Here is a 21,521-nt window from a genome sequence, read left to right as displayed (position 1 = left end):
AAGGGAGAGGCCAGAGACTAAATGTCCCGGTTCCTCTGTAGCTGATCTCTCCAGAAGATAAGCAGCCCAGACTTGAGTTTGTAGATGGATACAACCAGGTGCATGTCCGAGGCACAGAGAGGGGCATTTATAACCCATGGTAACATTAAATGCAGTGCCTTCTTCTCCTGGTTGAGTGGGGCAATGGTCATCTGTAGCTCCAGGCATCCACACACTATCATTAGTGTAGATTTGTGCAGGAGCATCCATCCAGGTGAGAGGTCGAATAAGTGGAGGAAAAGGCACATAAGCCCAGTAAGAATAATTTTGTGTAGCAGGTAAATCAGTGTGAGAGGAAACTGGTGAGACAGAAAGTATAAAGAGGAGAATCATTAAATAAAACATAGTGTAAGTGAGATTCAGTGCTGAAGGAGGAAGAGAAGAACAGAGAGATGTTATTTTCAGGCTAATAGAAATGGTGAGATTTTTAGGTTTGTAAGGAGAAAAAGAAAGGTAGTCAGGAGAAGTGGGATTAATTAGATGGGTCTCCATTGCCATCAGGGAGGGTTGAATCAGACCCATTGTGATTTGGTGTGCCAGCTTCTAAGGAGTTGACACAGATCTCACCACGTCTGAGGGCGGTCTCTGATACGGATGTCTTTTCTCTGTGGTTTTCGTTGTCAGTATTCACCCAAAGCTTGAGTCTCCTGGTGGGTACCCAGACAGGGGATTGATGATCTCCTGTTGAAACACAAGCATATCCTCTCCCCCACATTATAACTGTGCCAGCTTCCCAGGTATTGGTTTGGGAGTTTTTCCATAACACTAGCTTGCCTTCGTTTAGGGAGAATTTTTTGCCTGTATAATGGCGTTCAGCTGCAGTTAGATCTTTAGGAACATTAAAAAATTTTAAACTAAACAATGCCAAATGTAATTGGGAGTGGGGGGGTAGTTAAATTATGTTTTTGTTGTTCACATTGTTTGGACAATTGGGTTTTTAAAGTGCGATTGGCCCATTCCACCACAGCCTGTCCCTGAGGATTGTAAGGGATTCCAGTAATATGGGAAATTCCCCACTGTTGCATAAATAAATCAAAAGCCTTACTGACATATCCAGGGGTGTTGTCTGTCTTTATTTGATATGGAAGCCCCATAACTGCAAAGCAAGAATACAGGTGTTTTTTAACATTGGCCGTGCCTTCCCCTGTTTGGTAAGTAGCCCAGATAAAACCTGAGAAGGTATCTACAGAGACCTGCACATATGACAGTCTGCCAAAGGAGCTAACATGGGTCACATCCATTTGCCATAAATCATTAGGAGTTAGGCCTCTGGGATTAATGCCAGGTTCCTGATTTGGAAGTACAAAAACTTGGCACTGAGGGCAGCGGTGGATAATAAGCTTAGCCTGTTTCCAGGTAAGAGCTAATTTATCTTTTAATCCAGCAGCATTGACATGAGTGAGATTATGGAACTCCTGAGCTTCTTGGGTTGCAAAAGAGACCAAACAGTCGACTTTATGGTTACCAGCAGACAGGGGTCCTGGTAAAGTGGTATGAGATCTAATATGCATAATATAGAAAGGGTGTCTACGTTGGTGAACCGACTGTTGTAACCTTGAAAATAAAGAAGCCAATTCAGAATTATCAATGTTTGATAGTAGCAGTTTCTATATTTTTAGTGGCATGTAAAACATAAGCAGAATCAGAGACAATATTTAAAGGTTTGGGGAAATCCTGTAAGGCCATAATCACAGCAATTAACTCTGCCTTTTGAGCAGAGGTATAAGAGGTAGAAATAAGCTTGTCTGTAGGACCTACATAACCAGCATTGCCATTACTGGAGCCATCAGTGAACACTATAACGGCCTCAGGAATGGGCTGATCTTTGGTTAATCAAGGGACCACCCAAGACGTCATTTTTATAAAATCAAACAAGTTGTTCTTTGGATAATGATTGTCAATAACGCCAATGAAATCAGCCAAGTGAATTTGCCACAGTACGGAATGTTGAAAGGCGGCTTGAACTTCCAGCCAATTTAAAGGAACTACAATTAAATTCAGATCAAATCTGGAAATTTTAAGTATTCTGCACTATGCCTGTCCAATTAGAGTGGCCATTTGATCTAGATAAACAGACAAAGTTTTTGACACAGAGTGAGGAAGAAAACACCACTCCACTAAATCATTATGTTGAACTATTAGTCCAGTAGGGGAGTGTAATGAAGCGAAAACCAGAAGCTGAAAAGGCTGAAGTGGCTGTACTCTAGATAACTGGGCGGTCTGGATTCTTTCCTCTATGAATTCCAGTTCTAGTGAAGCCTCAGGGGTCAAAAGTCCTGGGACTGTGGAGATTGGAATCTCCCTGCAGCATAGAGAACAAGTTAGACAGTACATAGGTCAGAATTCCTAGAGTAGGTTTTAAATATTTAATGTTACCAAAAAGTTTTTGGAAGTCATTTAAAGTTTTTACAGAATCTCTCCTAATTTGAACTTTTTGAGATTGAATACGTTGTTTATCGACCACCATTCCTAAATATTGAACAGGAGTGGTCTGTTGAATTTTGTCCTGAGCGATGTGTAATCCAGCCTCTGTAACACGGCAGCTCAAGCTTTGATAACAGTCAATTAATTCTTTATCAGTGGGGGCAGCAATTAAAATATCATCAATATAATGAAGAATAAATGTTGGGAGCAAAATCTGGCCATAAACTGGCCCCAAGACTGGTCATAAACAAAATCTCTGCAGCACTGTAACATGTTCATAATGGCCCTAATGTGCTGCAAAGTTGTGGGTTTACGGGAATGAGGGCAAGGAACACCTGGCCCGCCCAGGGAGGAAAACCGCTTAAAGGCATTCTTAAGCCACAAACAATAGCACGAGGGATCTGTGCCTTAAGGGCATGTTCCTGCTGCAGTTAACTAGCCCAATCTATTCCTTTAATTCAGCCCATCCCTTCATTTCCCATAAGGGATACTTTTAGTTAATTTAATAGCTATAGAAACAATGCTAATGACTGGTTTGCTGTTAATAAATACATGAGTAAATCTCTGTTTGGGACTCTCAGCTCTGAAGGCGGTGAGACCCCTGATTTCCCACTCCACACCTCTATATTTCTGTATGTGTGTGTTCTTTAATTCCTCTAGTGCCACTGGGTTAGGGTCTCCCCGACCGAGCTGGGCTCGGCAAGTGGCGTCCATCGTGGGGGCTCGAATCCAGGTCAAAGGATTGCTGGAGCGACGGTTGGAATGGAAAACTAGCTGGAGGACACCCGAGTACTCTTAAAGCAATCCCCGTGGTGAGTAAGAAGGGGAGCTCAGAAGCGTCAGGGTAATGATGGGACAGGTATGGTGTCTGGTTCGTATCACCTTGGAACTTTTTCACACTGATAATGAGGAGGAACAAGAGTATAGCGAAGTAACAAAAGAGATTACAGAGCATGTTTATTTACCAGCTAAAGCTAAAGAGGCAAAGGAGGGAGAGGTTCATCCCTACCCTTCTGCACCCCGTCCTTATTATTTTGAAGACAAAGACCCTCCAGATCTTTCTTTTCTGGAGGACACTGGGCGAAAAGTAGTTGCCCCAGTGACTGTTCGAGCAGCCCCTTGAGCGACGGCTCTTAGTTCTATTCAGGCAGGAATTCAGCAAGCTAGACAAGAGGGTGATTTAGAGGCTTGGCAGTTCCCTGTTAGAATACACCCCCCAGATCAACAAGGAAATATTGTAGCTACATTTGAGCCTTTTCCTTTTAAATTCGGGAAAGCACATTCAGTTGATTATATCAAGGCCTGTGATGGTATCGGAGGTAATCTGCATAAAGCTACTTTGTTGGCACAGGCACTGGCAGGACTGAGAGTCGATAAAGGAAATACTCCATTTCCTGGAGCTTGTTTTAACTGTGGGAAGCATGGTCATACTAAAAAAGAATGTAGAAAAAATCAGCGAGTCAGGCTGCCAGATAGGGGAAAAAAGAAAACTGTTGAGCCTGAAATATGTCCAAAATGTAAAAAAGGAAAACATTGGGCTAGTCAGTGTCACTCTAAGTTTGATAAAGAAAGAAACCCAATTTCAGGAAACGCCATGAGGGGCCCGTCCCGGGCCCTGTTCTAAACCAGGGCATTTCCAGCTCAGGCCATTCCCTCACCCCTGTACAATGTCTGTTCCCTGCCACAGCCAGTAGTGCCACAGTAGATTTATGCTGCACAAAAGCTGTGAGCCTTCTGCCTGGGGAACCCCTGCAAAAGGTCCCAACAGGAGTCTGTGGACCCTTGCCAGCAGGGATAATAGGATTACTTTTAGGAAGGTCTAGTGTAAGTTTAAAAGGAGTACCAGTACATACAGGATTCATTTATTTAGATTACAATGGGGAAATTCAAATTGTTGTATCTACTTCTGTTCCCTGGAAAGCAGAGCCAGGAGAGTGCATAGCACAGCTCCTGATTGTGCCACATGTGGGAATGGGAAAAAGTGAAATTAAACGAACAGGAGGATTTGGAAGCACAAATAAACAAGGCAAAGCAGCTTATTGGGTAAATCAAATTACTGATAAACGTCCTACCTGTGAAATAACTATTCAGGGAAAGAAATTTAAAGGTTTGATAGATACAGGAGTGGACATTTCAATCATTTCTCTACAGCACTGGCCGTCCACATGGCCAATTCAACCTGCTCAATTTAACATAGTTGGAGTTGGTAAAGCTGCTGAAGTATATCAGAGTAGTTATATTTTGCATTGTGAGGGGCCTGATGGACAACCTGGGACTATTCAACCAATTATAACTTCTGTACCTATAAATTTATGGGGAAGAGATTTATTACAACAATGGGGAACACAATTTCTAATTCCAGAACAATTATATAGCCCTCAAAGTCAACATACAATGCATGAAATGGGGTATGTCCCTGGTATGGGACTAGAAAAAAATTTGCAAGGTTTGAAAAAACTGCTTCAAGCAGAAAAACAAAGTTCCCGCCAAAGATTAGGAAATAATTTTTGATGGTGGTCATTGTTAAGCCTCCAGAACCTATACCTTTAAAATGGTTAACAGATAAGCCAATTTGGATAGAACAATGGCCGCTAAGTAAAGAGAAACTGGAGGCTTTAGAGAAATTAGTTATTGAACAATTAGAAAATGGGCACATAGCTCCAACATTTTCCCCTTGGAATTCTCCAGTTTTCATAATTAAGAAAAAATCAGGTAAATGGAGAATGTTAACTGACTTAAGAGCCATCAATTCAGTTATACAAACTATGGGAGCATGACAGCCAGGATTGCCTTCTCCTGCTATAATTCCAAAAAATTGGACTTTAATAGTCATAGATTTAAAAGACTGTTTCTTTACTATCCCTTTAGCTGAGCAAGACTGTGAATGGTTTGCATTTACAATTCCTGCAGTAAACAACCTGCAGCCTGCTAAGTGTTATCACTGGAAAGTGTTGCCACAGGGCATGTCAAACAGCCCAACAATTTGCCAGACATATGTGGGGCAAGCAACTGAACCTACTCGTAAAAAATTTTCATAGTGTTACATTATTCACTATATGGATGATATACTTTGTGCTGCCCCCACTCCAGAAATATTACTCCAATGTTATGATCACTTGCAAAATTCGATTTCTCATGCTGGTTTAATTATAGCTCCTGACAAAATTCAGACTACTACTCCTTACTCCTACTTGGGGACCTTAGTGAATGACACTACCATTGTGCTACGGAAGGTAACCATACGTAGGGATCAACTAAAAACATTAAATTACTTTCAAAAATTACTAGGGGATGTTAATTGGATACGACCTGCTCTAGGCATTCCTACCTATGCCGTGAGCAATCTGTTTTCTATCCTTAGAGGAAATCCTAGTCTCACTAACCCTCGGCAATTAACAAAGGAGGCTGAGGCAGAGTTACAACTGATTGAGAAGCAAGTCCATAAAGCTCAGATAAATAGAATAGATCCAGAGAAGACTCTAGATTTGCTTATTTTTTCAACTCAGCATTCACCTACTGCTGTTATTGTCCAAGAACAAGACTTAGTAGAGTGGCTTTTTCTTCCACATACTAATTCACAGACTCTAACTCCTTATTTAGATCAAATCACCACTATGATAGGGATTGGAGAACTCGGATTGTTAAATTACATGGATATGATCCTGGAAAAATTATTGTCCCTCTCACGAAGGCACAAATACAGCAAGCTTTTATAAATAGTCTTACTTGGCAAACCCATTTAGCTGACTTTGTGGGTATTCTCAATAATCATTTTCCTAAGATTAAGCTGTTTCAGTTTTTGAAATTAACTAATTGGATTCTCCCTAAAACAACTAAATTTAAACCAATTTAAGGTGCTGAGAATGTTTTTACAAATGGGTCTAGTAATGGTAAAGCTTCTTATTCTGGCTCAAAAAGTAAAGTTTTCCAGACGTCCTATACTTCAGCTCAAAAAGCGGATCTTGTAGCTGTAATTGAGGTATTGACTGCTTTTGATATGCCTATTAATGTGACTTCTGATTCTTCATACATGGTTCACTCCACACAGTTAATTGAAAATTCTCAGTTATGATTTCATACAGATGAACAACTGATGACTTTATTTACCCAATTGCAAACAGCAGTTAGGAGTAGAATGCACCTTTTTACATCACTCACATTGGAGCTCATATACCTGTTCCAGGACCTTTGACTGAAGGGAATCAAATGGCTGATCGCCTAGTTGCTAATGCAATATCTAATGCTAGACACTTTCACAATTTAACCCATGTTAATGCCTCTGGTCTCAAACGCAGATACAGCATTACCTGGAAAGAAGCTAAAGCTATTATCCAGCAATGCCCAACTTGCCAAATGGTACATTCCTCATCTTTTACAGGAGGAGTTAATCCTCGAGGACTGGAACCTAACTCTCTTTGGCAAATGGATGTCACACGTGTTCCCTCGTTTGGGAAACTAGCTTATGTACATGTATGTGTGGACACCTTTTCTCACTTTGTCTGGGCTACATGCCAATCAGGAGAGTCTTCTGCCTGTGTTAAACGTCATCTTTTGCAGTGTTTTGTGGTGATGGGCATTCCAGCTTCTATTAAAACAGATAATGCCCCAGGCTATACTGGCCAAGCTCTAGCTACATTTTTCTCTATGTGGAATAGTAAACACATTACTGGTATCCCATACAATTCTCAAGGACAAGCCATAGTGGAAAGAATGAATCTCTCCCTAAAACAGCAGTTGCAAAAGCAGAAAGGGAGAGACAGAGAATATGGAACCCCACAGATGCAACTGAACCTAGCATTATTAACTTTAAATTTTTTGAGCCTGCCCAAAGGCCAGATGTTTTCAGCAGCTGAACAGCATCTACAGAAACCAGCTGCAAAGACAAAAACAGAAAAACTGATTTGGTGGAGAGATCTGATAACAAAAACTTGGGAAATAGGTAAAATAATAACTTAGGGTAGAGATTATGCTTGTATTTCTCCAGGACAAAATCAACAGCTGATTTGGATACCATCAAGACACCTGAAACCTTATCATGAGCCAGATGCCGAGGAAGAGACTCCAGGAGGATCCCGAGGACCCCCCGGTTGCAGCCATGTCGAGACTGATGCTGAGGAGGACCCCAACTGTCACGAGCAACACCCGTCGAACACAGCCACACACCTGTGGACAGATCAAGAAGCTGTCACAGATGGCGGAAGAAAACCTGAGGAAAGCGGGACAAACAGTCACAATGAATAATTTAATCGTAGCTATGATAGCGGTTATCACCACTGCCATGAGTATTCCTTCAGTAAGGACTGGCAATAATGCCTGGATGCAATCACTCTATGACACAGTTACACATGCTTTCTGATCTCAGTATTTACCATAATAAATCTGCTCCTATAATTGAGGCATACCACCCTCAAAAACCTATTTGTAAACAGGATTGGACCCAGTTAGAAAAAATGAATGTACTTGTTTAGGAAGATTGCTTTGCAGAACAGGCAGAGGTGCTGCACAATGATTCCTATGGAATCATTATTAATTGGTCCCCTAAGGGGATGTTTAGCTTGATTTGCACCTCTCAGTCTGCATGCCATGGTCACACTATGTTCAGATAATCTGAACAAAATGGTCAGATGGTAGAAATGATAAGAAGTACAGCAAAAGTTCCTGTTATCTGTAACCATGATGGTATAGTGGCACCTCAACCTCAAATGATATGGCCCGCTCTAGGAGCTAAACATAAGGATTTGTGGAAACTATTAAATGCAAACTTTGGGAAAGAATAAAAAAGCATCTAGAAGGACACTCTACAAACTTGTTTTTGGATATAGCAAAATTAAAGAACAAATGTTTAAAGCAACCCAGGGACACCTGACCTTAATGCCAAGAACTGGAGTGCTTAAAGGAGCTGCAGACAAATTAGCAGCTAGTAACCCATTAAAATGGATAAAAACACTTGGAAGCTCTGTGATTTCAATGATGACTATGCTTTTAATATGTGTTGTTTTTGTATAGTCTGCAGATGCAGATCCCGACTCCTGCGAGAAGTAGCTCACCGTGACAAAGCTGCCCTTGCTTTTATCGATTTGCACATCAGAGAAGGGGGACATGTTGGGAGCAAGCCCCCCAAAATCTGGCCATAAACTGGCCCCAAGACTGGCCATAAACAAAATCTCTGCAGCACTGTAACATGTTCATAATGGCCCTAACACCCACACGCAAAGTTGTGGGTTTATGGGAATGAGGGCAAGGAACACCTGGCCCGCCCAAGGCAGAAAACTGCTTAAAGGCATTCTTGAGCCACAAACAATAGTTCCAGTGATCTATGCCTTAAAGGCATGTTCCTGCTGCAGTTAACTAGCCCAACCTATTCCTTTAATTCGGCCCATCCCTTCGTTTCCCATAAGGGATACTTTTAGTTAATTTAATATCTATAGAAACAATGCTAATGACTGGTTTGCTGTTAATAAACACGTGGGTAAATCTCTGTTCAGGGCTTACGGCTCTGAAGGCTGTGAGACCCCTGATTTCCCACTTCACACCTCTATATTTCGGTGTGTGTGTGTGTAATTCCTCTAGCACCACTGGGTTAGGATCTCCCCAGCCGAGCTGGTCTCAGCAAATATAGGCCTGGGGAAATTGGGCTTAAACTAGTGAAAGCACTTGCCCAACATAAAGCTGGCAGATTGTAGGGCTATTTAGCATTCTCTGAGGAAGTACTTTCCATTGATAATGAGCTGCAGGCTCCTGATTATTGATAGATGGTACAGTAAAAGCAAATTTTTTGCAACCCGATTTATGTAAAGAAATATGAAAAAAACAATCTTTAAGATCAATAACTATGAGAGGCCAATTTTTAGGTATTAAAGCAGGGGCAGGCATCCTGGGTTGGACGGCCCCCATAGGTTTAATTACAGCATTAATGGCCCTTAAATCGGTTACCATCCACCACTTGCCTGATTTCTTTTTTACTAGAAACACAGGAGAATTCCAGGGGCAAAGAGAAGGTTCCACATTTCCAAGTTGTAACTGTTCAGAAACCAAGTGAGTTAAAGCCTCCAGTTTTTCTTTAGAGAGCGGCCACTGGTCAATCCACATAGGTGTGTCAGATTTCCATTGTAAAGGGATAGGATCAGGAGGCATGGCAGTGGCCACCATTAAAAAGGATAACCTAAACTAGCCCTGTCTTCTTTTACAGTAATTAGGAGGGGTTTAGTAATCCCTTCATGTTTTGGACTGAGACCAAGCCCAGGAACAAACCCCATGTTTTCCATCATATGCTGACTGGGAGCACTATAAGAGTTATGTGGAATATTAATTTCAGCCCCCCATTGTGCCAGCAAATATCTACCCCAAAGATGAATGAGAATTGGCGTGATATAGGGCTGAATTGTACCCTTTTGACCATCAGGGCCAGTGCAAGGCAAGATAAATGTGCTCTCATAAACTTCCTCAGCTTTTCCAACACCTACTAGTCCCATTTAGCAGGATGTTTAAGCCAGGAGGAAGGCCATAAACTAGAAGAAATAACAGAAACATCAGTGACCTCAAAAGAAACAGGAGCTTGGCCTGGGGCACGTAATTTATCCAGAGCTCTGATACACACCTTTGTTACTTTTTCTGTGGCAAGAGCATCAAAGCCTAATTGGGCATAAGTATCAGAGAAACTGTTGGAGCCTGTGAGCTGAGCCTGAGTAATTAGAATGCCATTAGTCCGATTTAGCTGAGCCTGCAAATGGGCCTCCTCTGCCCACCAGGTATGGAATTGTAAATGCTGAGATGGAGTTAGAACAGCTTTTGCCAAAAGGTCCCAGTCTAAAGGAAGCAAAACGACCTCAGTACAAAAAGTTTGTAATACCATTTTAACATAAGGAGAAGTAGGACCTGAGTCCTACTTTTTTAAGGATACTGAGTACAAGCATCCTTAAATTCTTTTAAAAATGTAAGATTAAGAGGTCCATAACGATGCATTTGTACCCCTCGGAAGTTAGGAGGGTCTATCGTGACCAGATAAGCCCATGCATCTAATCCACTTGTTTCTTTGTTTTGGCATAATAAGCATTGCATTGAAGTTTCAAGAGTAGGTATCTGAGACAGAGTTGGCATAGAAGTGACAGGAAAATCATGTGTAGATAAGGGAAACTGAGGGTGAGGGGGTCAGACCGGAATGAGAGTATGAGAAAGGGGAGCAGAAGGAGCAGAAGTATACTGATGATTACTGGCATCCATGTGTGAGGAAGGCTATAGAGAAGCAGGCTAAGTGGATGGCAAAGTGACCGGTTGAGGAACCGAAACGGCAGGAGGGTTAGGGGCTGTAATGGTTGGGGGAGGGACTGCAGAATTACAGGTAAACTGTAGTTTGGTCCCAGAGCCATTAGGTGACGCCCAGAAGCAAATACTGCAAAGGTTTGAAGAGAGAAGAATTAGCATATATATGGTCCCGGGCTGTGTGAGTTGGGGCCACAGGAGCTACAAGTACCAGCTGTTCATGAAAAGGAATAAGGTCAGCAGGGGGTAACGTTAAGCCAAAGTCACGGGAGTTAGACATTTAATTTTCAGCATCGTTAAGTGGGGGAGGAGTAGCTGAAGTGAGGGGCTGATCAGATAATGAAGGCCGTGTGGGAGAGGAAGGTTGAGGAGGTATTAGGACAGCACACACCAAGGCCAAATCACCCCAAACAGTGATGGGAACATAATTCTCTGTCAAGACCAGTTCCTGGAATGTTGTACCAACAAGATCCGATACTTTTACATATACAGTTCCTCTTTCAGGAAACCAAGGACAGTATTTTTCCACTGCCCTGAATAGAGTGACCATATTTTCCATGGTTACTCGGACCCTTCCCTGTTTTAACAGGTTTACATCTAAGGTTCCTTTTTCAGGAAACCAAGGACAGTATTTTCCCACTGCCCTGAATAGAGTGACCATATTTTCCATGGGCACTCGAACCCTTTTCTGTTTTAACTGGAGTTTAATATAGAAGAGATAAGTATAAATTTTAGACTTCGTGTGACCCATAGTTAACTCAGATCATACACAGACTACTCACCAGTCATCAGGGAGTCGAACAAGCATTTCTGTGGAACAAACCGATGATGTTTCTGCCCACCTACCAAAGGGAATCAGGTTCCCACGTGCACTTAGGATAAAAGAAAGACCATGTGGGCGCCAGATATCAGGGGAACCAGCCCCCGATAATTCAACGTAGGTTCTTTTCTATTTTCCCTAAGTGTCAGCCGGTCTGAGAAATAAAGGGAAAGAGTATAAAAGAGAGAAATTTTAAAGCTGGGTGTCCAGGGGAGACATCACATGTTGGCAGGTTCCATGATGCCCCCCAAGCCACAAAACCAGCAAGTTTTTATTAGTGATTTTCAAAGGGGAGGGAGTGTACGAGTAGGGTGTGGGTCACAGAGATCTCATGCTTCACAAGGCAATAAAATATCACAAGGCAAATGGGGGCACAGTGAGATCACAGGACTGGGGCAAAATTAAAATTGCTAATGAAGTTTCTGGCATGCATTGTCATTGATAACATCTTATCAGGAGACAAGGTTTGAGAGCAGACAACCAGTCTGACTAAAATTTACTAGGCAGGAATTTCCTCGTCCTAATAGGCCTGGGAGCGCTATGGGAGACCGGGGCTTATTTCATCCCTTATCTTCAACCATATAAGACAGACATTCCTAGAGTGGCCATTTTAGAGACCTTCCCCTAGGAACTCATTCTCTTTCTCAGGGCTGTTCCTTGCTGAGAAAAAGAATTCAGTGATATTTCTCTTATTCGCTTTTGTAAGAAGAGAAATATGGCTCTGTTCCGCCCAGTTCTCAGGCAGTCAGACCTAATGGTTATCTCCCTTGTTCACTGAACATCGCTGTAATCCTGTTCTTTTATCAAGGTCCCCACACATGCTTTATGAGCGATTTGTGCAGTTAACACAATCATCACAGGGTCCTGAGGTGACATACATCCTCAGCTTACAAAGATGACGGGATTAAGAGATAAAGTAAAGACAGGCATAGGAAATCACAAGAGTATTGATTGGGGAAGTGATAAATTCCCCAATCAATTTATGTGAAGATGAAATCTTCACAATTTATGTTCAGAGATTGCAGTAAAGACAGGCATAAAAAATTATAAAAGTATTAATTTGGGGAACTAATAAATGTCCATGAAATCTTCACAATTTATGTTCTTCTGCCGTGGCTTTAGCCGGTCCCTCCGTTCAGGGTCCCTGACTTCCCACAACACTATGATAGGGCCTAATATTTTCTCCTTCCACACCCTCCCCAGTCTAACTTTAAATTGCTATGCATTTTAAATCAGCAAACTTTTCTTTTGTCTCATTTGCCATGTGGTATTAGTCTATTTTCATGCTGCTGATAAAGACATACCCAAGGCTGAGTAATTTACAGAAGAAACAGTTTTTTGGTTTTTGTTTTTTTTTTTTTTTTTTGAGACAAAGTCTCGCTCTGTCACCCAGGCTGGAGTGCAGTGGCGCAATCTCAGCTCACTGCAAGCTCTGCCTCCCGGGTTCACGCCATTCTCCTGCCTCAGCCTCCCAAGTAGCTAGGACTACAGGCGCCCACCACCACGCCCGGCCAATTTTTTTTTTTTGTATTTTTTAATAGAGACGGGGTTTCACCATGTTAGCCAGGATGGTCTCGATCTCCTGACCTCGTGATCCACCCGCCTCGGCCTCCCAAAGTGCTGGGATTACAGGCATGAGCCACTGCACCCGGCCTGAAGAAACAGTTTTAATGGACTCACAGTTCCATGTGGCTGGGGAGGCCTCACAATCATGGCAGAAGGTGAAAGGCATATCTTCCATGGTGGCAGACAAGAGAAGAGAGCTTGTGCAGGGAAGCTCCCCTTTAGAAAACCAACAGAACTTGTGAGACTTATTCACTATCATGAGAATAGCATGGGAAAGACCCACCACCATGATTCAATTATCTCCCAGCAGGTCCCTCTCACAACACATGGGAATTATGGGAGCTGTAATTCAAGATGAGATTTGGGTGGGGACACAGCAAAACCATATCACCACATCACTAGGCTTGGGCTGCTGGGGTAGCCACATAATATGGCCATGCTCATAAAAAACTGAGATGGGCATTACCAACCCCATACCACATGTGAAAGCACCAGTATATAATTTTTCTGCAAATAGGTAACCCTCTACCTGCAACTCCACCCTCTGCTATCAAAATACCAACACGTTTACCACTTTCCTCTCCTGCAGGGAGCATGGGGTTTATCTCTTCTCTGGCTCTAGGGCTGTGAATATCTCCCATCATTACAGAAACAAATTCTATCAGGTTCCTATCCTCACTGCTCTTTCTGGCTGTCCTCAGTTCCCCAGAGTATGGGTCACCTCTGGTCTCTCCACAGTCTCTCTAGGTGTATGCATCATGAACATTTGTTGAGCTTCTCCTGAGACCACCAGTCTCTGGACTCACCACCTCAAAGGTAGGGAGAGACAAGCACAGTCTCTCCTGTTCCCAATAGTGTTGGGTATTGCTGCTTGATGTAATAATTGATATACTAGGTGATGGCAGTGGCCTGATCTGGTTTTTGCCTGTCCAGCATTTCTTCTCCTTTCCTCTTGTCACACGCACCCAACTTTTTTGGCAGGAGTAACTGTCCATCTCCCTTTCAATGTGGTTCTGCTGGGACTTTGAGCCATGATAGCTCATCAAGCAGAAGGAGTGGTTGAAGGGTATGCTGTCATCCAAACTAGGCCAATCCAACTCTCCCCCAAGAATCTGCACCTTGAACAGAGGGGCACAAAGCTGGAAAGTGGTTGGAGCTGTCATCCTGACGACAGTGCCCAGAAGGGCCTGTTCATGGCATCTCCAGAGCTTTCCTGCTTGCTTCTTTCCAGAGGCATCCTTTGATTTTGTAAAGCTATGCAGTTTTCTTTCAATATATGCCATTTTCCTTAAGTTAACCTGAGTTGGTTTTTAACCATAACCAAAGAAATGTAACTGATACAGTGACTAATAAATAATTAATTAATGCTTCTTTAGAAACCAACCTAGAAGTACAAATTAAACTATGCAGTTTTCCCAAAGTTATCATAATTATAACATGCATTCTCATGCAGTTTGATTTCTTAAAGTGATAGTTTCCAAAATGGGATAGTCCCATGGCTGATAAAAATCAAACTGAAATCTCTAAGGGTGTTCTTTCAAAGTACTCAGCTTCTATTTCAGTTGTTCTGTATATACATGACAAAAAAGAATTATGCTTAAAAGATCTCTTGAGTTTTGTTCGAGTTCTTTTTTTTTTTTTTTAGAAAATATAATGCAGTTTTTAAAAAGCTTAATCTTTATGCCTTGGGAACATATCATTTCTGCTACTTGTCACAAGCTGGGGAGGTGTTCAGCTTGGAGGGGCAGGTGCCTCTCTAATTTAAGGAATTTAAAAGATCCAATATTCTCATACCCCCTCCCCCATACTATTCATAATCTTTACTAAGGGAGAAAATGGACTCTAACTTATATTGCTTTAATTAGTGTTCTTGGCAAGTCTTAATTTGACTGGCCAAGATTCGTCCTGCAGAAAAACACGTTTCACTGCTGGTAGATGACAAGCTGCCTGGTGCAGGGGAGCCCAGAGAAGTTCCTTGGCAGGCTTATTAACTTGCAATTGTTTCCTAGAAAACTATTCAAAATCCCTACCAATGGCTTTAAATAGCTCTTTTCAAAAATGAAGTCTTTTTTTTTTAATTTTTTTTTTATTATACTTTAAGTTTTAGGGTACATGTGCACATTGTGCAGGTTAGTTACATATGTATGCATGTGCCATGCTGGTGCGCTGCACCCACTAACTCGTCATCTAGCATTAGGTATATCTCCCAATGCTATTCCTCCCCCCTCCCCCCACCCCACCACAGTCCCCAGAGTGTGATATTCCCCTTCCTGTGTCCATGTGATCTCATTGTTCAGTTCCCACCTATGAGTGAGAATATGCGGTCTTTGGTTTTTTGTTCTTGCGATAGTTTACTGAGAATGATGATTTCCAATTTCATCCATGTCCCTACAAAGGACATGAACTCATCATTTTTTATGGCTGCATAGTATTCCATGGTGTATATGTGCCACATTTTCTTAATCCAGTCTATCATTGTTGGACATTTGGGTTGGTTCCAAGTCTTTCCTATTGTGAATAATGCCGCAATAAACATACGTGTGCATGTGTCTTTATAGCAGCATGATTTATAGTCCTTTGGGTATATACCCAGTAATGGTATGGCTGGGTCAAGTGGTATTTCTAGTTCTAGATCCCTGAGGAATCGCCACACTGACTTCCACAATGGTTGAACTAGTTTACAGTCCCACCAACAGTGTAAAAGTGTTCCTATTTCTCCACATCCTCTCCAGCACCTGTTGTTTCCTGACTTTTTAATGACTGCCATTCTAACTGGTGTGAGATGGTATCTCATAGTGGTTTTGATTTGCATTTCTCTGATGGCTAGTGATGATGAGCATTTTTTCATGTGTTTTTTGGCTGCATAAATGTCTTCTTTTGAGAAGTGTCTGTTCATGTCCTTTGCCCACTTTTTGATGGGGTTGTTTGTTTTTTTCTTGTCAATTTGTTTGAGTTCATTGTAGATTCTGGATATTAGCCCTTTGTCAGATGAGTAGGTTGTGAAGATTTTCTCCCATTTTGTAGGTTTCCTGTTCACTCTGATGGTAGTTTCTTTTGCTGTGCAGAAGCTCTTTAGTTTAATTAGATCCCATTTGTCAATTTTGTCATTTGTTGCCATTAAAAACCCTTCAAAAAATCAATGAATCCAGGAGCTGGTTTTTTGAAAGGATCAACAAAATTGATAGACTGCTAGCAAGACTAATAAAGAAAAAAAGGGAGAAGAATCAAATAGACACAATAAAAAATGATAAAGGAGATATCACCACCAATCCCACAGACACACAAACTACCATCAGCGAATACTACAAACACCTCTACGCAAATAAACTAGAAAATCTAGAAGAAATGGATAAATTCCTCAACACATACACTCTCCCAAGACTAAACCAGGAAGAAGTTGAATCTCTGAATAGACCAATAACAGGAGCTGAAATCGTGGCAATAATCAATAGTTTACCAACCAAAAAGAGTCCAGGACCAGATGGATTTACAGCCGAATTCTACCAGAGGTACAAGGAGGAGCTGGTACCATTCCTTCTGAAACTATTCCAATCAATAGAAAAAGAGGGAATCCTCCCTAACTCATTTTATGAGGCCAGCATCATTCTGATACCAAAGCCGGGCAGAGACACAACCAAAAAAGAGAATTTTAGACCAATATCCTTGATGAACATTGGTGCAAAAATCCTCAATAAAATACTGGCAAACCGAATCCAGCAGCACATCAAAAAGCTTATCCACCATGATCAAGTGGGCTTCATCCCTGGGTTGCAAGGCTGGTTCAATATACGCAAATCAATAAATGTAATCCAGCATATAAACAGAGCCAAAGACAAAAACCACATGATTATCTCAATAGATGCAGAAAAAGCCTTTGACAAAATTCAACAACCCTTCATGCTAAAAACTCTCAATAAATTAGGTATTGATGGGACGTATTTCAAAATAATAAGAGCTATCTATGACAAACCCGCAGCCGATATCATACTGAATGGGCAAAAACTGGAAGCATTCCCTTTGAAAACTGGCACAAGACAGGGATGCCCTCTCTCACCGCTCCTATTCAACATAGTGTTGGAAGTTCTGGCCAGGGCAATTAGGCAGGAGAAGGAAATAAAGGGTATTCAATTAGGAAAAGAGGAAGTCAAATTGTCCCTGTTTGCAGATGACATGATTGTATATCTAGAAAACCCCATTGTCTCAGCCCAAAATCTCCTTAAGCTGATAAACAACTTCAGCAAAGTCTCAGGATACAAAATCAATGTACAAAAATCACAAGCATTCTTATACACCAACAATAGACAAACAGAGAGCCAAATCATGAGTGAACTCCCATTCACAATTGCTTCAAAGAGAATAAAATACCTAGGAATCCAACTTACAAGGGATGTGAAGGACCTCTTCAAGGAGAACTACAAACCACTGCTCAGTGAAATAAAAGAGGATACAAACAAATGGAAGAACATTCCATGCTCATGGGTAGGAAGAATCAATATCGTGAAAATGGCCATACTGCCCAAGGTAATTTACAGATTCAATGCCATCCCCATCAAGCTACCAATATCTTTCTTCACAGAATTGGAAAAAACTACTTTAAAGTTCATATGGAACCAAAAAAGAGCCCGCATTGCCAAGTCAATCCTAAGCCAAAAGAACAAAGCCTGAGGCATCACGCTACCTGACTTCAAACTATACTACAAGGCTACAGTAACCAAAACAGCATGGTACTGGTACCAAAACAGAGATATAGATCAATGGAACAGAACAGAGCCCTCAGAAATAATGCCGCATACCTACAACTATCTGATCTTTGACAAACCTGAGAAAAACAAGCAATGGGGAAAGGATTCCCTATTTAATAAATGGTGCTGGGAAAACTGGCTAGCCATATGTAGAAAGCTGAAACTGGATCCCTTCCTTACACCTTATACAAAAATCAATTCAAAATGGATTAAAGATTTAAACGTTAGACCTAAAACCATAAAAACCCTAGAAGAAAACCTAGGCATTACCATTCAGGACATAGGCGTGGGCAAGGACTTCATGTCCAAAACACCAAAAAAATGAAGTCTTTATCCCTCGACAGAAAAATAATAGTTAAGGCAGTTCACCGGCACCCAAGTTCAAGGTAAAGATTATTTTGGTAGAAGAACATAGTTTCAGCTTAAAAAAAGATTATTTAATTTTAACTACTTTGCCAGTATTTGTCTATTTATCTATGAACATCAGGCATTCATTCTGGGCTCTTCATGCAGACCTGTGAGTGCCATGTTTACACTGCCTCACTCTGACATGCTCTCAATAGAATGTCGCCTTATTCTTATGATAAATTCCATCTATTATCTTCCATACTTGCCACCAGTTGCCAAGGAAACTTTTCTTCCTTGTGTGTACAGTAGAATTTTGTTGTGTCTTTGAAAGAATCTCTTTGGGAGCAATTGTGTCTTACATTTCTTATTCTTATTAGGCAACAGGAAAGAAAACATAGTTTCTAATCTTCAGTGAGGAAAAGATTCAGCCAAACATAGAAATGATTTATTTTGAAACATGTTTTGTCACATGAGCTAAGACAGTGGTTTTGAAATACTAGTTCATAGACTGGCTTACATTCGAAATCATAGGGAAGCTTCTTCAAAAGCATAAATCTCTAGGTCTGGCCTAATCCACTAAATCAGAATCACTTGAATGAAAAACGTGTGCCCACTTCAAAGAATAAAGTAGAGCTAGATGTGCTACAGTAAAAAGTATCCGAGATACCGTGGTTTGGAAAAGCAAGTTACAGAACAGTAAATACGGGATAATCATATCTGTAGAAAAAAAACACATGAAAATGCATATGATTGTATTATGTACCAACATTTTTGGAAGGCAAGACACAATAATGTGTTAAAAGTGGGGTTATTCTAGTAAGTGCAAAGTGGAGGAGAGGTCATTTATCTTCCACCCTTTGTACCATTTGAATTATTTTAACCAAAAGCATGTACTACTTTTATAATTGAAATTAATTAATCAACAGCAAAAAATATGTTAAAAACTTCCCAAAGGATTCTGATAATCAGCCAGTTTCAGGGACCATTGCACCAGCCAAATGAGATAAAAGTCCATTGGTTTAATTTCTCAATTAAATGAATTGAGCTTCCTCTCAAGATGCAAGTTCTTCCAATTATCCTGTAACTACCAGGCCTCAAGCAATGTTGACACCTGCTAGCACTTGTCTACACAGCAAGTAATAAAGCAGAGAAGAAATGATGAGGGGAAAAATCTCATTTGAAACTGGGAGGCGAAACGTTACAGGCTGGGAAGAGGGGGAAGCCCTAAAACGTTTTTTTACAGGGACAGCAGACAGGAAACCTAAATTCCTACCCACCATCTAATACTTCCAATATGTAAAGTGCTTTGTCTTACTTCCTTTAATGAAAAGATCTATAAATCAAGCTAAAATTTTACTCGTTGAGTTCCTTCCTGGAAAGTTTAAATTTTGCTTGTCCAATGGCCAAGATATTGAGTGTTATTATTTCGAACTGCAGTCATCTATGTTTCAAGGTAGGTCTTAATGAAATAGGATGACTCAGCACCAAGTAGAGTATTCTTTAGTATTCCTCAGTGATAAAATTCCACTGCTACTAGACAAAGAAACTGCTCTTTAGGTTATGGTTTTGAAACACCAGCTTTTACACTGTTGCTCTCCTTCAGGTAGGACTCAGCCCAACACCCTGTTAGAGATGAATGCAAGTTTACAAGCATGTAGAGAAACCTCAGGACAGAAATTCCTACGGGTAGGAATTTAGAAAGATACAAATGATTCTTAGCTCAGGCTCTTCATCAGAACAGCATGCAGTGCCAGTTCAATATTCAGATTCCTAATGGCCACATTTAATACTTTGGTGACTGGGCTCAAGAATCTGAATTTTTGTCAGTGCTGTAAGTGATTCTGATGCTGCCTTTAGAGGAACCATTGGAGTGGAAATAGTTCTGAACTGAGAGTTAAAATACTTAGCTAGTAGGCTGAGACCTGGTGCTATCTGGATTATTCTGGGCAGTCACATCACATCACTATGCCTTAGTCTTCTTCCTGTTGAATGAAGGTTTAGATTATTATAATAATGTATTACAATCATCTCTAAGGTCTCTTCAACTTCTAAACTTTTATGATGCTATAAATTAACACAGGGATCAATCAAGTCTTTATGGAACCTCTCCATATTGCTTCCTAATTCTGCCGTTGTTTCCGCTACCACTCAATGCAAGAACATTCTTTATGGGCTCTTCTGGAAAGCAAGGAATCAGTCCTTTTCATTAGATGTCTCAAAGTGTTATTTTCAAGGCCAGACAAGGCTAGACCACAGCATTGCTCTGAAGCACTTAATCACTTCAATAATTACTAATTCAGTAATTTCCAGTGGGTCTCCCAGCCATGGAATTTCTCTGTACGAGTGTTTCTCTCCTGACCTGGGCTGGTCACTTGGGTAAATTCCACTTGTGTAATTGGTTATCATCTTCCCTAACCAGGTGACTCTTATCATCTAGTCATGCTTTGACAGATTCTGGTTGCTGACCCAACATTCATGCCCACCCCTACTCTTTGTCCCTACTAAGAGAAGCTCAATTTTTTTCAAGGAAGCTGAAAATATCCAATTTCCCAGTTTTGTTTGTAGCTAGAGATGGTTATGTCACCCAGTTCTGTCCAGTGAAATATAGGTAGAAGTCCCCAGAGAAGCTACCCCTTCTTGAATAAAAAGTCAAATCCTTTTGCTCCTTTGTTCTTTGTTCTCCCTGCCCACACACACACTATTTTTGTTTTTTGTGAATGTGAACTTGGATGTGAGACCTGGAGGTGTAGCAATCATATTGAAACCCCAAGATAAGATGTATGAGGATGAAAGCCTATATGCTCAGGATAGAAAATGAGACAATTCTGGGACCCTGGAGGTATTATTGAGCCATGATACCAGCCCTGGACTGCCTACCCCTAGACATGAGACAAATAAACTTCTGTGTTTTAAGCTATCAAATGGGTTTTTTTTGTTATTTGTGGCATCTGATGAAATGCATACCTCCTTAGTTGGCCAGTGTAGCTCCCTTACCCTCACACAACTGCCATGACTGCTGGCCATCAGCTTTTCTGAAACATTTCCTTTCCTTCTTTCCGCTCTTGTTCCCAACGACTCATTACATCTTTACGCTTTTAACTTTGGGGACATCTCCCTACTCCCAAGAAATTTGTCTTGCCTTTTCCTGTAATTAATATTTTCAAAATATAAATATTCCTAAATATGATAATCTTCCATATAGATTTATTATAAAACAAGTTACAATATAATCCACATAAATTGAAAAGGTTTACAGACAGCTTTGAAATTGTTAAGCTTCTAGCAGTCATTAATTCATCCATTTATTCATTATTAAGCAAATT

At 41.0% G+C, this 21,521-nt stretch overlaps 1 long non-coding RNA gene across 2 annotated transcripts in view; it reads left to right on the top strand.

Annotated features, from left to right (window-relative positions):
* LOC129525829 (uncharacterized) overlaps nt 1–21,521 on the top strand; it is a 69,071-nt gene that overhangs the window by 18,685 nt on the left and 28,865 nt on the right. The window contains exon 3 of one of the 2 annotated variants that reach the window (XR_008670331.2): nt 7,448–9,000. The exons of the other annotated variant lie outside the window; for it this stretch is intronic. This is a non-coding gene — a long non-coding RNA (uncharacterized lncRNA). Of the gene's footprint in view, nt 1–7,447; nt 9,001–21,521 lie in introns of those variants that run through there. 2 annotated transcript variants of the gene reach the window in all.

This window comes from Gorilla gorilla, chromosome 10, assembly GCF_029281585.2.
Source record: "Gorilla gorilla gorilla isolate KB3781 chromosome 10, NHGRI_mGorGor1-v2.1_pri, whole genome shotgun sequence".
Taxonomy (NCBI): Eukaryota; Metazoa; Chordata; class Mammalia; order Primates; family Hominidae; genus Gorilla; species Gorilla gorilla.
The sequence above is the reverse complement of the archived record's forward strand: the minus strand, read 5'-3'. Positions and strand labels throughout refer to the sequence as shown.